The sequence below is a fragment of the Acomys russatus genome, chromosome 26 (assembly GCF_903995435.1).
Source record: "Acomys russatus chromosome 26, mAcoRus1.1, whole genome shotgun sequence".
Lineage (NCBI taxonomy): Eukaryota > Metazoa > Chordata > Mammalia > Rodentia > Muridae > Acomys > Acomys russatus.
Genome location: NC_067162.1, coordinates 44,409,562 through 44,424,580, shown reverse-complemented (window position 1 = coordinate 44,424,580; position 15,019 = coordinate 44,409,562). Strand labels below are relative to the sequence as shown.

Genomic DNA, 15,019 nt, shown 5'->3' with positions numbered 1-15,019 from the left:
ACATACATTTGTACACACACATGCACAGATGCACACACACACATACAGAAAACACACACACCATGCTATAAATAAGCTTTTTTTTTTTTTTTTTTTTTTAAAGAAGAGGTCATGAGACAAGCATAAGCAGAGAGACAAGCATGAGGGGGCACAGGGAGATAATGCCACCTGCAAGCCAGGGGAGCCCTCGGGAGGAGCCAGCCCTACCCACAGCTCCACCTCTGGACTCCAGGACTCTGGCACTGTGGCTGCCACTGTAGGGCCAGGCCACAGCAGAACCACTACACAGCAAGGCAATACAGGAGCGAGCGGAAGAGGGTCTCATCTCAGGTGTTCCTGGGATGTAGCATGTTAAAGTAACAAGAAGGGATGGAGAGAGACAAGAGCCCGTAGGACGTGGTGCTTGCTGTCAAAGCAGTAAGCCACAAGCATGGCTCACAGGGACATGTCCAGCATCCCAGCCTGAGGGGACCGTTCACCATCCACGGCCCAAACAGCTGTATCAAAACCAGAGTCAGGGCCAGCTGTGCTGGCACATATCTGTCTTCTGAGGCTGAGGCCAGAAGATCACAAGATCAAGGCCAGCCTGGAGCACAAGGTGAGTTCAAGGCCAGCCTACACAACTTGGCAAGATCTTGTGTCAAAATAAAATATTAAGGTGCTGGAGAGATGGACCATTAGTTAAGAGCACTTGCTGCTCTCGCTGAGGACCGAGGTTAGGTTCTAGCACCTGTGTGGTGACGTATGCTTCATCCACAACTGCAGCTCCAGGTGATCTGATGTCCTCTTCTGACCTCCGTGGACACCACGCATGTGCATGGTGCACAAACATACACGGAGGCGAAACACTCACACACCTATACAAACCTAAATGTGAAATTTTTAACAAAGATTGCAAAGGGCTGGAAGGCATGGGACCAAGCTTAGTCCTCACCACTACATATATGTGCCTGCCTTTTCTGCCATTTTAATTTGTGGGTGGTATGGGATCCACATGGATGTCAGAGGACAACTTCCTGGAATCAGTGTGGGTTCCGGGCATCAAACGTAGGTCATAAAGCTTAGTGGCAGGCACCTTTACTTGCTTAGTGAGTCATCTCACCAGCCCCTTTTGTGAAGGAGTCATACATGTTGCACAGAGCTTAGTGATGACTGAGCTGACCCTGACAGAGAGCCTTGCGGGGGTGAGGGGTGGGGGGCTTCTAGAAGGAGTCCTACCCTGCTCTAGTCTTCAGGTGAGCACCTGGCTGCCATGGCTCTCCATTACACAGAGATGTGATCCTATGACGGCTATTCTGCAAATGGACTGAGCTTGAGTTAAGGTCGCTGCCCAACACTGGACAGCCAGAGACAGGAGCTGGGACTAGAGGGGTATTCTTGGGGTTAGTGGGGTGTTCCCCCTCTGTTTCGTGACACTCTTCATTGACTTCCCTTTGACTTGAGAATACCAGCACACACGCCTTAGGGACAAGGACACTTTGGGAAGGATGCTGGGAGCCTGGTCAGGTGGTGATTCTGTAGATGAGGACTCCCTAATGTGTCACTCAGGGAGACAAAGCCGCTAGGATATTTACCCGGGATGTGCCCCTCCTTGGCAAACACATGCGCAGTGCCATCTGTCTGTGTCTGTGACACCTGTGTAAGCTGCCCTCTACAGCTGCAGCCCCGTCCTCAGTTTCCTCCATCTTTCAGCTGCTCACAGTGGGGGGCCTGGGCCCCAGCTCTCCCTAGTTTCTGGAACTAGACCCGCACTCCCGGGCTCTCCCCTCTCGCTTGGTTCTTCGTGCCTTACCAAATTAAAAACCCTTGCTTCTTTCTTTGCTTTTCTTTTCCATGTATGGTATACATGCATGAATATGCATGTCCCCGAATGTCTGCGATTCAGCCCACAGGTGTGCACATGCATGTGGAAACCAGAGGTTGATGTCAGATTGCAGCCTCAATTACTCTGTGCCTTATATATTGAGGCAGAATCTTTCACTGTTCCACCTAGTCTGGGGAGCCAACTTGTTCCAAGGATCCTGCCTCTGTCTCCTGTGTGCTGGCATTTCAGGTGGCCACCACAACCGCCTAGAACAGGGGTTCCTGGCCCTGACACTTACACAGGAATCTGTTCACACACTGAGCCACCTCTCTGACCCTCAACACCATTTCTGTTTTGTTTTTGTTTTGTTTTGTTTCGAGACAGGGTTTCTCTGTGTAGCCCTGGCTGTCCTGGACTTGCTTTGTAGACCAGGCTGGCCTCGAACTCAGATCAACCTGCCTCCCGATTGCTGAGATTAAAGGCATGCGCCACCACGCCCGGCCTCTCAACACCATTTCTAAAGTAGCCTTCCTCTAACCAACCTTCTGATACTCCATCAGTTGCCAACCTGCATTGTCCCCCACAGGCTGCAGGGCCACACAGCCCAGAGGGTTCCCTCTTGCCAGAGTTACAGAACAGAACCCAGGAGACCCCAGTCAGCTAGAACATGCAGCTCCCACAAGAACCAGCCAGGAGGGGCACAGGAAGCTTAGAAAAATGCTCTTGGACCCAGAGTCAATGGTGAGACTCTGATTGTGAAATCAGTGGAATGAGTGCCTACATTGCTAGGACTGCGGCATGCATTGGGACATGACTGTGGACAGAAGATTCTGCGGCCCCATTTTACAGCAGACAAGACTGAGCCCTGTACATATTTACAGGCTTAGAAATTTTAGGGTGAGCCAAGAAAGGAAGCCCAGCTTTCTGAAGGCTCGAGGACTTAACACAGCCGCCATCATCTTAGTCCTCCGAGTGATCCCACTGGTACCAGACAGCACTCGGTGCCAGTCAGGGGTCCAGAAGCAGATTTGTTACAAAGCAAGCAAAGCTCCTGGTCCAGAAAAAGAAGGGGCCAATGGGGAAGGTTGTTGCATCATGTGGCCCAGCTGCTCTGTGTTTGCGGAAGCCTGCCAAGATGTCAGGGCTAAGACACCAGCTGCTGGCCCGGCCTCCGCACACGCTGTTCCTGCAGCCCAGCCCCTGACCCCAGAGTGCCCGCTGCCAAGCCCGCCAGTGAACCTCTGCTCACCATGGACTCCCCTTCCTGGAAAGCCTTGTAGGAAATTAATCACTCCACAGACCTGTCAGCCCACTCACCACTGAGTCCCAGCATCTGTCTGACACATCTCTGCTCGATAAATATTTATGGAATGAACGGGGAGGGGCATACCTCCTCTGTTCTGGATGAGGAGAGCCATATAAGGGCTGTGGTCCATGGTGGCCTCTCTGTCGGCTGCATCCTGGGCTTTCAGGGAAACAGAACCTGGGTTTGGTCCCTGACATTGCCCCTTACCACCAGCTGTGTGGCCTCAGACAGAGCATTCGGCTTCTCCTCATGCCCGGGGGGTGGGGGTGCTCTAAGCCCCATAGTTTTGACTGACCATCATCACTCAAGACAATGAATTAATCCTACCGGAAATGAGGATGCAACATGGTTTCAAAGGCTGGAGCCGGGGCTTGGGGCTCAGGTCAGCTGGTAGAGTGCCTAGCGTGCACAGAGCTCTCGGTCCCATCCCACCACTCAGGAAGTGAGGCAGGAAGATCAGAAGTTCAAGGCCATCCTCAGCTACATAGTGAGCCTGAGGCTAGCCTGGGCTACCTGAGACCCCAATCTCAAACAAACAAATAAAAGAGGGGGACCTGGGACCAAGGGCATGGAGCTAAGAGGAGGACCGATCTCCCTGCAGCTCTTAATGCAAAGTCTCCTCTCCCCTTTGCCTTAGCAATATAGAACTTTAAAATCCTGTTAAACATCTGGCACTTGAGAGAATGAAGCCACAGGAGACTTGACTCGGAGGCCTTTAGCCTGGGTCACTTGGCTTCATAGAGAAGAAGGTTCCAGGACATCAGGCTGGAGGGTCAATGCTAACCCTGTTGCTGGCAACCACCCAGACAACTCTGCATAGATATAAAGCTCATCTTCCTTTAAGAACCCCTCTCCTCAGCATCCCAGGCCTGTCTGTCTGGGAGTTGGCACCTAGTCCTGGGTCTGGTCCCTTTGCAGACCCTGCTCTCTCCTGCTAGCTGCTCACAATGAGCTCCCTTGTGCATTTGAACTTGGATGACTGACACCCAAGCAAACAGTCTGTCCTGTGGCGCTCACCCATTCCCCTGGTGTGCACGTCCCACTGTGGCCAACTCCAAGCCACCAACCCATGGGAAGCCACTAAAGACAGTGTCTGTAGGAAAAACCACTGCAATTGCCCACTGGCCACCAGCCATCTCAGGGCACAGACAGACTTGAGAAGCAGTCTGGAAGGTCTCAGGCGTCCGTTTAAATGTGACTTCCTTTCTTCAAGTTTGTCTGATGTGACCTTAACAGAGGTTCTGCTTTCCAGTTTGGGACCTATCAGACAATTGACCTATCAGTCCCCACAAGCTGATGTGCCAGCTCCAGCACAAAGGGATGACCCAGCTGAGGTGTGACAAGCGGGGATGGCCCAACCGTGTGCTGATGCCTTCGTTCCTGGAACCTCCTGTGTCGTCATCGCCACAATGCATGGGTTCACTGGTTTTATTAGCCCCATTTCACAGATGAGGAAATGGAAGACAGTAAACAAGAAGAGTAAGCAGCTTAGTCAGGGTCACAGAGAAGGCCTGGGGGGGGGGGGGACGGGGACAATGGTCTCCATATACCCCAGCCTTCCATCTGTCTACCTGATCCAGGCAGCAACTCTGCCCCAATCGCCCCACACTGGTGTGATGCCTCCACCTGGAGCCCTGCTCACTGGACAGCCACTGACCCCACACAGCCATGCTTCCTAGACTCTTCTCCTCCTCCAATATAACAAGGGAGAGCTTAAGTCTGAGTAAGAAGCCAAGGACAGATCAGAGTCATACCCACAAACCACCCAGAAATCCCGGGAATGAAGTGATTCTGGGAGGAGGGACACCCTCACCCTCACCCTCACCCTCACCCGCAAGCAGATCTCAGTGATCCCAGGGCAGGGCAGAGAACGTCCCGTCCCGTTACAGACACCGGGTGAGCAGCAGACAGCAGCCAGTGGCATCTCCCCTCCTCTCTGGATCCTGTCCGCTTTTTTCACAGGATCAAGGTCAGACCCAAGAGAAGTGAGAGGCTGGCTCTGTCCCTGCTGGCCACCCCACATCACCAAGCTCCCTACACCCAGGTGCTGGCCAGCAGGGCCCTCACAGGAGACACAGTCCTTAGAGGGCCCTTGTAACAAACTCAGGCTAGGCCAATTTGATGGTGCGTATGGTCCTGGGGATCAAATTCAAGCAAGGCCTCTCTCACATTGGTCAAGCGTTTTGCCACTGAGCTTCATCTCTCGCCTGGTCTTCACTTTTTATTTTGAACCGAGGGGGGGTCTCACTAAGACACCTAGGCTGGCCTTGAACTTGTGATCTTCCTACCTCTGTCTTCCCAGTGGATGGGATCAAAGGCCCAAATACTATGCTAGACTAATTCTAGACAGAATACTCAGGCAACAAACATTTAAACCACTCTGGGCTAAAACTAAAGCATATTTCATGCAGGCCAAGATAATATGGTTTTTTTTTTAAAGCCAAATTAAGTGCCTGGATAACAAATTAATGTATTCTTAAAATAACCCATGCGTAACTCCAAGGCCTGACTTCGTCCTGCTGATGTGGGAAGGTTTCCCTGGCAACAATTCACATCAAACTCTGGGTAAAGGAGAGGAACCCCCCACCTCCGTGGAAAAAGGAAATGACTGTTGCCAGAGTCACGAGCAGTGCGGGAACCTGTCTGTGTCAGGCCTGGGTTCAAATCCTACCCTCTGCCAGAGCTGCGGGCTACCAAGGGGTCATCACCTCGCCACAGCTCTAGTTCCTCGGGGACATGGCAGGGCTGGGCCAGGACAGGTATAAAGGCCACACAAACCACTGCCTATCTGGCCAATGCCCACAATATATCTCTCCCTTTTTCTTCTGGGCGGACATGGAATCCCAGATGGCCTCCGCTCTGAGAGACAGGCTGCAATCTAGCCTAGCTGCTCAGCCCCAGGGCAATGCCCCTAGAAGGCAGAGAACAGCTTCAGGAAGGCAGAACCAGGACGTGGCTGTGGAGTCTCCTCTGTAGGGCTCCACCGAGAAGCAGGAAGTCCTGGGAGCATGCCCAGGAGGGGAGGTAACACGCAGCCAACACACTGGGACCTTGAGCTAGACTGGAAAAGGCCCTGTGGCGGTGAGGCCGTGGCCCCCGTGGTTGAGGTGGCGCCATCTGCACGTACCAAAGTCAAGCATGGAAAAGGAGTATAGGTCATGGGTAGCCAGGGACAGGTGGTCAGGGGTTTGGAAGGCCAGTGTGAGGAGTCCTGTTTTCCATCCAGTGCAGAGAAGAGCCTCTGAAGGCAGTGCTGGCTCAGGTCTGGCTTAACTTCGAAAGCCTGTCAATGTGCAATAGGCCAGTTAAGCCTCACCTTTGCGTGTGGCACAAAGCCAGCCAGACTCTGAGAATTAAACGGGCAGTTCAAGCCTGGCCTGCACCATTAGAACCCTGAGGGTGGGTGGCAAGAGGGCCTGAGGGACCTCGGTAGGCTGGCTGGCCTCTGTAGCCCCATCTGAGAGGAGATTTACCTCAGAGCGGACGAGTGATGGTTCGTCCTTTCTTACTTGTTGAGCTTCAGCGAAAGCTGGGATTATTTTAAGTTTGAAATTGCTCAGACCGTGGGAAGCGTGCATTACAAGAGGCATGAATGGCACTCAAGAACCTCACCAGCACACAGGAGAGAATCGCGCCCACCCAAGGCTGGCCCCTCAAGAGTCTCTAGGCTCAGACTGGCCCCAACAGCCCTGCAAAGTAAACTAAGAGGAAGAAGTCCAGATAAGGGTCAGCCAGGCGGAGTGGAACCTCACTCAGACAGGGCCGGGTTCATCCCCCAGCTGGCAGGGCACTTTGTCCCACATTGCCAAGGCTCTGATGAAAATATCTCTTCTTAGTGTTAGCCAGACTGCCAAGGTCCTGGAAATAAATAGTGTGTTCACCCGTGGAGGAGGACAGCCAGGATGTGTGGGGAGCTGTGTATGTGGGGTGTGTGTGTGTGTGTGTGTGTGAGAGAGAGTGTGAGAGAGAGTGTGTGTATCTGTATCTCTGTGTGTCTCTGTGTGTGTCTGTGTATATGGTATCTGTGTGTGACACTGTGTATGTGGTGTATATATGTCTGTGGTGTGTGTGTGTGTGTGTGTGTGTGTGTCGATGTGTGTCACTAGTGTGTGATGTGTGTGCATCTGTGTCGTGTGTGTGTCTGTGTGTGTCCATGTATGGTGGATTATGTGTCACTGTGTGTGTGGTGTGTATATGTCTCTGTGGTGTGTGTGTGTGTATGTATGTCTGTTATGTGTCTGTGTCTATGTGTCACTATGTGTGTGATATGTGTGTATCTGTGTGTGGTGTGTATATCTCTGTGTGTCTATGTGTGTGGTACATTGTGTGTCACTGTGTGTGTGGTGTATATGTCTTTATATGTGATGTGTGTGTGTCTGTGTGTGGTGTGTACATGTTACTGTGTATGATGTGTATGTGTCTGTATGTATCTGTGTGTATGGGGTGTGTGTATGTGTGTGTGTGTGTTGTCTGTCTGTCATGTCTGTGTCTGTCTTCTGTGTGTATGCTGATGCTCTTTGGGAGTCATATACCTGATTTATTTATTTACATTTTTGAAACAGGGTTTCTCACTGGCCTGTGACTTGCAGGCTCAGTGAGGCTGGCTGACCAGCAAGCTGCAGTGCTGGAGTCACATCCATGTGCCACTACACCAGCCTCTTTACATGGGCTCCAGGGACTGAACTCAGGTCCTTGGGCTTATGCGACGAGCACTTTGCCAACCGAGCCACCTCCACAGCCCTACAGTGGAGCAGCTCGTAGTTAGTGCAGAGCTGGCTCCAGAGCAGGTCCCTGTCACTCAGAGGCACTACATGTGTTCCAGAAGGATGCGAAGATCCGTGTGCCACTTGCTGGGGTTCCAGAGCATCTGGAATCAGTCCTGCGCATGGAGCACCACCAGGCGGGGCTTGCTTCCCAAGAAAGGTTTTGATTTTGGCTTATTGGTTGCTATTAAACCAGGCCTCCCACATGCTGTACAGCTCCGGGGAACCCCGGCCTCAAACACTCTGCTCCTTGGCTTGGGATTACAGGAATGTTTCAGCAACCAAGCTCCTCCAGAGGCAGGAGGGCTGGCAGATACAGGGCCAGCCTCAGCTACATAGCAATAGCTATTTCGAAGACAGGAATAGGATGCACTCCCTGGTTCGGGTGGGACCTGGTCGCTTACATTTCTATTGAAGTCGCAGGGACTGCTGCTGCAGGGCCGAGGACCCCACTCAGAGAAGCCCTGAGAAGCCCTGTTGTAAAGAGCCTGCCTCTCCCCTCATTCCCCACCTTCCGTTTGTTAATTATTTTCTTGGGGCAGGATCTCACATAGCCCAGGCTAGCCTAGAACTTGTCACGTAGTTGAGGATGACCTTGAACTCCTGATCCTCCTGCCTCCACCTCCAGCACTAGGATTAGAGGTGTGGGCCACCATGCCCTGTTTGTGGGGTGCTGGAAATGGAACCCAGGGTTTCATGCATGCCTAGCAAGTGCTCTCCGTTCCTTAACCCAACATTTCCCAGACCCCACCTCTTCCATAGTTAGGTTCACCTTCTTACCACCCTACCTGTACTAGAATGTACTTTATATTTTAAATAGGAAGGATTGCTTTAAGTGTTTGAGGAAATTTATATTTTCAAGTCATTTTCTTTCTTTCTTTCTTTCTTATTCCTGCCACTCATGAAGACTCTGATGAACTCTGCCATGAATAGATTGGGACTAAAAATCAGACCATATGGTGGCCTTAGGGCAGCCGGGCATAATTTAGGTTAAAGGTCAGTTACACAGGGTTTGCTCTCTGTTGGCAAAGGAGATCAGAGCATGGCACAGTGTGAGGCCCAGATGGCCCCACGTGGTGCTTTTACCCCCCACTTCCCTGCCCCCACAAGCACAGGACTCAAGAAAACCCTATGAGTAGTTTTCGAATCCCCAGCGTCCCTGGGGAACCCTCACTTTGGCAATGCAACTAGAACAAGCCACATCCCAGCGCAAATGGCTCTATCTCTAGCATGCCTTGATTCCAGATAGTAGCTGTTTAGTAGCGCAACCCACGACAGCAAGATCGACCCTGCTACCCTGAGCTGACCCATCCCACCCCAGGCCTGTGGAGCCAATATAGAGCTCTGCCTGCCACAGTCAGCAGCTCCCTCAGCCCACTTTTCCTTTTCTGTGCAGCTGAAACATGTCTCTTTGGTCTGGCATTCTGGGTCCACTCCGTGAAAGGTCAGAAGACACAGGCTTGATGCCAGCTCCCAGTCCTTGAGAGCAAGTGGCACTCTTTCCTGCCTGAAGGAATTTGGGACAAGGTTAGCTCTGGGATCTCTGACCTACAAGCAAAATGAAAGCACGACTGCCTCTTCTTCTGGAACACCATCATTCAGCATCAAGACATGACACATTCCAGAAACCGGATTGAAAATGTGGGTTTTCATAGTTTGTAAAAAAAAAAAAAAAAAAAAAAAAAATTATATAATGGGCCAAAAGTTGCAAAATCCCTCATTAGCCACCGCCCCCCCCCAATTTTGTGGGTTTTCCCTAAGCTGACGCAGCACTAGAGGCCAGGCAAACCTCCTTCTGGCTGGATCATCATGTCCCCATGGCCTGGAAAAGGGGGGGGGGGTGTCTACCCGAAAGTACCACAGTTGCAAGCTGGGGGTGGGGGACAGAGCAGGGCTCCCCCAGGGCAATGTCTCAGACAGGATTCTCAGTGGGTTTCTGTGACTCAGGACAAGACGTCAGCCCTGCCACAAATTCCCCAGGCAACAGCGTCTGTCTGTACGCACCACGGAAGAGCCATCTGGAGAAGAGCAGCCCATAGGACGCTTCCTCACAAGAGGATGAAGGAGCCAGCTTTCCCACCCTTAAACATCCCACGATCACGTGACCTGCTGTCTCTTCTGTGCACACACCCGCGGGGCCACATGCACAGTGTCCCCAAAACACTAAGCAGGATTTGTAGGCCTATGAGAAGGAAACTGTGCTCTACAGAGAGTGGGATCTACAAGTCAGAGGTAAACCACCTGCCTAGAATCCCCCAGTCAGGAGCTGGGGCATGGCTTGGTAAGTACAGTGCCTGCCTTTCACGAACAATAGCCTGTTCCATCCCCAGCACAAAAATGAGCCAGGCACAGTGATGGCACAACTATAATCCAAGAAATAAGAGGATGGAAGCCAGGGTGGGTTACATTGTGAGTTCCAGGCCAGCCAGGGCTGCACAGTGAGACCCTATCTCAAAACAAAAAGCAAAGAAAATGCCATAATGAAACCATCATTTTACTAAAATAAAATAACCATAAAGCCAGCTTGTTGGTATATCGCTTTAATCCCAGAAATCAGGAAGCAGAGGCAGGCAATCTCTGAGTTCGAGACCAGCCTGGTCTACCGAGCAAGTTCCAGGACAAGCAAGGCTACATTGTGATACCTTGTCTCAAAAAAAAGAAGAAGAAGAAGAAGAAGAAGAAGAAGAAGAAGAAGAAGAAGAAGAAGAAGAAGAAGAAGAAAAGAAAAAGAAAAGGAAATGCAGTACAAATATTCAGATATATGCTACCAAATGGATGGATCTTGAAAACATCCAGGCACAAAGATCACATGCTGCAGGATTCCACCTGTGAGAAACATCTAGAATGAGAGTGTCCAAAGGCATCAGTAAGATGACCAGTGCCTGGGGCTGGAGGAGCCTGAGGCCTAACTGCCGGTGAACACAGGATGGTGAGAATGTTCTGGAACTAAATGGTTGCATTGGCCATACAATACTGTGTATGTACTAAATGCCCCTCAATTGTGTACTTTAAAATGGTGAATTTTGGGAGGACTGAGGAGATGGCTCAGCAGTTCTTGCAGAGGACCCAGGTTTGGTTCCCAGCACCTTCATGGGGTGGTTCACCGCCATCGGTGACTCCAGTGGGGGGAAGGGGGGTGGGGGGTGAGTATCTGACACTTCTCTGTCCTCCTTGTACAGTACAGTCACATGCACAGACCCAATGCAGACAGACACAGACATATAAAATAGCTAACTAAATAAGTATTTTTAAAGTAGTACATTAGGGGGCACTGAAATGACTCATTGAGTAAAAGTACTTGCTGCCGAGCCTGAAAACCTGAATTCAGTCACTTCCTTAGACACACAATGACAAAAGGTTCCTATGCGCTGTCCTCTGACTCCTGCGCACGCACCATGGCATGTGCATACCCACATGCATACATACCTGCGTGCACATGCACACAGGCGCACATACACACTCAAAAAAAAATAAATATGATTTTTAAATTAAGAGATAAGCCGGGCACGGTGGCACATGCTTTTAATCCCAGCACTCAGGAGACAGAGTGGATTGCTGTGAGTTCGAGGCCAGCCTGGTCTACAAAGCGAGTCTAGGACAGCCAAGGCTACACAGAGAAACCTTGCCTCAAAAATTAAAAAATTAAAAGATAAAATGGCACATTTTATTTGTATGTATATTTTATACTTTTTCAAGAAAACAAAGTGAAACAAAAACAACATGACTGGTCTAAACACCCTGGACTCAGTACCCACTCATGAGCTGCCCTTGCCTGCTCTGCTTGCAGGGTGCTCTGTTGGGGACATCATAAGGTGCCCTACATCCCCCAGCTAAAGGAACTCTCCACGCAGTAAAATGACGGCATCCCGGTGGCACTGAGGTTTCCATCCTGAGGAGCCATCAAACCATCAACCCCTTTGACTGACGCTGGCTCTGCACATCTGGGACTCATCAAATGCAGTGAGTTTTAAAAAAAAAAATTTTTTTTTAAAGCTTGCAGCTCCCAGAGTAGCAGACACAGAGGCACCTCCCCTACTCACAAATTATACTGGTGACAAGAGAAGAGCCTCACGCCAGCTCCCACAAGGCGAAGGTCAGCACCAGGGTCCTGCCTGCAGACGCTGCAGTATGATCCATGCTAGAAGGATGCCATGTGGGGGCTTGGAAGGGCCTCACGGTTCCCCTGCTCCATCCATGTCCTCCCCCTCCCCTTCCTCACCTCCCCCCCAACCTTGCTCCTTCAGATCAACCCCACCCCTCTGTAGCACAGTAGTCAGGCTCTGGGAGCCTCACTGACCTAGGTCACCAGGCAAGGCCTTTGGAGGTACTGACTGACCCACGCCCCAGTGAAAAACCCTGTCAGTACAGCCCTTTCTTGCCCTATACCCCTACACACACACCCCACCTGGGGCCAGGCACCTGGAGATGCTAAAAAAGCACCCTATGGCTTGAGAGAAGTCTTGTGGCACACTCTGCTGTGACAGTCACATTTGTCACCTGGTACAGCACCTTCCTCCGAACCTAGGATGGGGGCCCAGCTGTTCCATGTTCTGCAAATGTGTGCTCTTTGAGAGCCAGTGGGTAGAGCATGCCTGCTCACAAGGCAATCTGAGAGATTGCTAGAGGAAGCCCTGGACCTAACTAGCCATAAGATGCTCCAGAGAAGTGTCAGGTGACAGCCAGCCTTATCAAAACTGTCACTGCCATTCTGTGTAAGAATCAAAGCCTCCCCCTTTATTCCTCCTCTCTGGGAGCCTTGTTTTTCCTGGACCCTTTAGACCTCCACCCCTGTAAAGGTCAAACTGAGAGGCAGAGGCAGCAGTGGACAGACAGCTGTCCATAAAAAGACAGGACCTACAAGTCGTGAGTGTTAAGAGGCTGGAGCCAGCCTAGGATGGCAATATTACAAGCCACTCTCCACTTCCAGCCCAGAGTCAGGACTCTAAGGCACTGACCCAGGTCCCCAGACATAGCCCCCAGGGCAGGCAGTATAGCCCCACACCTGCTATTCCTCCTGGGGACGGGATGGAGATGATGACAGAAGGACAGAAGCCGAATGCCAGATGCATGCTACACTCCCTCAATCTGTTTGGGCCAGGGCTTGGCAGGGATTGGGGGTGGGGGATAGGGGAAGGGGTGTCCAGCCTTACTCTGTCAGACTCCATCCATGCTGTGTGCAGTGTAGTAGCATCGTCTGGAGAAGGCAAGCCTACCCTACTTCACCAGGGCAAGGAGTCCAGGACGAACAGTGGACATTCCCAGCCTATTCTTGGCTCCGGGAGAGCTGGGCATCCAGACAGCCTCTCACACAGTCTTAGTTACCCTAGCAACTCACCTTTCCCTGGAAAGATGGACAGTTGGAGTTGGACTGCAGTAGCTGGCAGCTGGTGCTGGGTCTGTACCCCATAAGGCCTTGACTTTCCTCATCTGGGGCCAATTCTCCTGGCAGGAAGATTTATTCAAGATGCCCACTCTAGGGAAAAACCCTGGATTGTGGTCCCTAAAATGTTCTCTAGAATAGTTGCCCAACACCGGGGAGACGGAGAGAGGAGGGTAACTTTGAGTTGGAGGCAGTCTGCGGTGAGTTCCAGTCCTGTTTCTGCTGGACAGATCACTTTACCTCCCTGACCCTCAGTATTTTATCTGAAATAGAAGAAGGAGACTTCCAGACCGCCTCTGCCTGATGCAGATGAAACTTGAAGGGGCGTGGCTCTGTAACTAGGAACAAAAGGCACTTAACTGCACCTGTGATCACTTGGGCGCTCTCTACACAAGGTACAAACACTTCTCAAAGGCAACCAAGCCATCAGTGTTCCAGCTTTTGATGCCCGCTGCCACCACACTATCTCCCCAAATGGTGCCAAATTGCACCGGGAGGGCAAAAGAGCGCGCGCCTCCGTGGAGCGCGGAGCTGTGCGCAGCCAGGCTAGGGACTTCCTAACCTCTGACTTTTAACTCTCTGACTTCCTAACCTTGAATCAGTCCAGGTCAAAAGGTTCCCGGGCTGAGCCTTAGTTTCTTCTCTGAAAAGGGGCTATACAGTTATGAGCTCGACAGAACGCCGGCACTGCAGCTCTGAAGCACCGCATCTGCTCTAATCAGGGAAAGAGCATCGCAAACGACAGAAAGGGTACATGGCAGCTGAGGTAGGGGTATGGCCAAGAGTTCAAGGACAGCCTAGGCTACGCGGCGAAACTTATTCTCATACAAACAAAAGAGCAGCGGGACAGAGTCCCTCTCACCTGCGCGGGACTCTGGTCTCAACCTAAGCAGCGCTGGACGAGCAAATTGCGGCGCTGGGAGCCTGTGGGTGGTGGACGCTGCGAGTGGGTCGGGGACTAGGCGCTCGGCCCCTAGTAACTTCTTGAAGCATCCTGGACCACGCCCCCAGGCCCACTGGCAGCGCTGATTGGGCTGCGCGGCACTAGCCCCGCCCCGCCCCACCCCGCTGCTTTCGGGCAGGAGGACCACGGTGCTTGCAAGGAGCGCGCGGCCCCTAGCCGTGACCATAAAAGTCGTTTTCATTAGGTGCTTTCTGTGCGCGGCGGCCTGGGCACTCTCGGGCAAGCGATGGCCCGCGGACCCCACCCCGCTCTGCCACTCAAGTGAAGGACAGGACGGACCACCGGGAGGTGCATGTTGAACCCGGGTGTGCGCATTTATCCACCACAACCAGTTTCCAGGCTAGGAGAGTAGGAGACAGAAACACAGGATCTCGGGGTTCCCAGCAACCCAGGGAGGAGGCAACATCTCACTTGTGCAGAGGTTGTCCCGCCTCCTCAAGAGCCCCCAGGGGCAGGTTCCAGCAAGCTTATTACCATGTGCCCCAGGGCATTTGGCACCTACCTGGGGCAAATCTTCAGAGGTCAGAAATCCGGGAAATTACATTAGGAATGGCTGAGTTCCAGATCCTCAAGGGTAAGTGAAGAAATGGACCAGAAGAGCTAAGAGACGTCCAAGAGCACACTCAGTCGCATAAAGCAAGGCTGGAAGGGACCACCGTCCACTAGGTGTCCACTAGGAGCATTTACCCCTACTGACACCTCCACAAGTACAGCCAGGAGCAGGTGCAGAGGACAGATCTGGGACCCTCAGATCTGTCCTCAGATCTGGGACCCTCAGGGGAACCTGGATTCCCACCAGAGA

The 15,019-nt window shown here is 51.9% G+C and overlaps 1 protein-coding gene across 2 annotated transcripts in view; it reads right to left on the bottom strand.

Annotated features, from left to right (window-relative positions):
- The window catches only part of Crispld2 (cysteine rich secretory protein LCCL domain containing 2), a 99,669-nt gene extending 85,429 nt beyond the window's left edge, over nt 1-14,240 (bottom strand). For both annotated transcript variants that reach the window (XM_051168886.1, XM_051168885.1), the window contains exon 1: nt 14,116-14,240. The gene's annotated coding sequence lies outside the window, so the exon portion shown is untranslated. The remainder of the gene's footprint in view (nt 1-14,115) is intronic.
- Between the last annotated feature and the right edge of the window lie 779 nt (nt 14,241-15,019).